Source organism: Lissotriton vulgaris, chromosome 7 (assembly GCF_964263255.1).
Source record: "Lissotriton vulgaris chromosome 7, aLisVul1.2, whole genome shotgun sequence".
Taxonomy (NCBI): Eukaryota; Metazoa; Chordata; class Amphibia; order Caudata; family Salamandridae; genus Lissotriton; species Lissotriton vulgaris.
The window spans coordinates 586,810,225-586,812,596 of NC_141695.1; the positions used below are offsets into that span (position 1 = coordinate 586,810,225).

The 2,372-nt window shown below is 39.9% G+C and overlaps 1 long non-coding RNA gene across 1 annotated transcript; it reads right to left on the reverse strand.

Moving 5' to 3' along the window:
• Positions 1 to 1,150: 1,150 nt before the first annotated feature.
• On the reverse strand, positions 1,151 to 1,885 carry LOC147702060 (uncharacterized). Its single transcript, XR_015297211.1, has 3 exons — positions 1,790 to 1,885; positions 1,635 to 1,703; positions 1,151 to 1,269 (listed from the first exon to the last, which is right to left on the reverse strand). It is a non-coding gene; the product is annotated as an uncharacterized LOC147702060 (long non-coding RNA).
• Between the last annotated feature and the right edge of the window lie 487 nt (positions 1,886 to 2,372).

Here is a 2,372-nt window from a genome sequence, read left to right on the forward strand (position 1 = left end):
GATGATGAACACTCGGTGGATCTTCTGGCAGTTTAGTCCTGGTCTCCAAGCTGAAATTTAGTTAAATGTTTTCAAGTCCCAGCATCATAGTTTGAATTGGAGGAGTACACTCTGACACCAGCCATGGTCTCCAGGACCTCAGGGAGAGCATTTGGGAGTCTTTACTTACTCCAGCAGAAGCTACCAGAAGGATCCAGGGCATGTCCATTTGTAACTGGTCAACTGAGCTCTCCCAGGAAAGTGGCTTCTTGAAGTTTTTGTGTCACTGTGGGTTAATAGAAAGCCAGCCAACTGACCAATGGAGTCCACTCCTTTGTCCTGGGAAAAGGTGGGAGCAGGTTCAGCCAATAGGGTTCTCCTTACAGGTCTCAACAGCAGGCATAATCCTTCTATCTTCCACAGGCCAAGTAATGTTCTGGAGAGGGTGCCCATGGAGGCCACATTTATACCTGCCACTAGCGTGTGGCAGGTCCAACTTGAGTGTCTTCCCTTCAGATTTGGGAATGTCAGCAATACACTTCCACTGTTTAGGAAATCTGGTTTACTCATACACACAATGCTTGTACCACTTCAAGTCACATACACACACGCATAACATACCCTTAGGATGTTAGTGATAGAATTTTGTTAAAACGCAGCCGCAGAACTTTACACAAGCAGGCCAGTAGGCCTCTATTAAAGTAACACATGTAAAAAAGTATCATCAATTCTGCGAATTCACAAAACACTGTACACTGCTACCAGCACCTTACATGTTAAACCCCCAACAAGAATGGTAGTCCACTGTGAATAAACAAGGGTACATTTGGTCACAGACCCCACTCAAGCCATAGGACAGGCCTTGCCCTCTACAGACTTATTAGATTAGGCCAAAAAAAACATTTACCAACACTGGATTCTCAATGAGCAGCCATGTATGAGGCAGAAATGTGCTCTGGGTTCAGCGATGCTCAAAGATGCATAAAATGGATATGAACTAGTGACTGACGTCATTAGACCCTGACCGCACTACCTGTGGCAGAAATCCATCTGCCTGTGTAAACTACAAAGTTGCTAATGCTTGTATATTATTTCAAAATTTTAATTGTAACAAATCATTTCAAAATTTCAGATTTTTAAACATACTGTGTATACATTTTACATAAACAGTCAGTATTTCTTTATCTTATTCTAGACATTAAATTTGCTGTCTAAACAGAAAAAGTAAATTGAAGTGAACAAATAATCCAGTCCGAATGCATTTCGGAATATTTCCCTTCGTCAGGGGCACTGAAAAACATAATATAATAAACATGTATAAACTTTTCTGAAAATGACATTCGGCACTTACAATACTAATTCAGTTGATTCAAATTTGATCGTACACGATTCATCGAACTGAGCTTTACATCATAACCTATAAATCTGTTAGATGAGTGGACATTGAGACACATAAAAAACAATTTGTAGACAAAGCTGCAACAAACATATACGTAGATATTGTTTAAAGTAAAACAAGAAGCACACATGGAGTAAAAAATCTGCATTGCCAGTATTTCGTATGTTCAGATAGGAATGGACCTGTTGCTGGATAATCTACTGTAAAGGATTTTGGTTAAGAAACAAGTAACTCGATCTATTAAGTGGATACTTACCAAAAGGATGCTGAAGAAAACTGGTAATGAAGCCTGAAATCCGGGACAACGTGGAGCTTTGGTAAATTTCTACGGAATAAAATGGAACACAGTTTCTATTTCTGACCCTGCAGTTATCATAGTTAATGAAATAACTACAATTCCGAGTATCGTACCTTGGTTTCGAATATGTGCACACTGTAGACCATCACTGCGAGGGAAGTGAATGCCGAGTCGATCCACTGGAGGTGATTCTTTAGATGACTACACTATGACAACATAAAATAAAGACTGGATTTTAGATTGAAACCCTCAAATTGTCCGGTGTAGGCTTGTAAATCCGAACTTGCTAAGAGATCTATTCACTCATACCTAAAGCTGTGAGACTGAAAAAAAGTCAGGAGTCTGCCCGTTCAGAATCACTCTCGATTAATAAGCAGATATGCGAGTTATGTGACTGGAATGTAAACAAAGAGAAAATGCATGTTTCTCGGGACAAACCACGTTTAAAAAAACGTGTCTGAGCTGCCTGAAAGCATCGAAAAGAAAGTTGTCATACCTTGTTAAAACACAAATGAAATGAAGCCGAAATTTTTCCTGCGGTGTAGTCCCGATGCGGCGGGGAGCGGGGAGCTTTCTTAAAGGAATGAGATACTGAAAAGTAATAAAAAAATAAAGAGAACAGGGTTTTTTTGGGAAAAGAGTGCTGCTGAAAGTTACCTTTCCTTCAACTAAGTCGTGGTACATACCTCTGAAAAG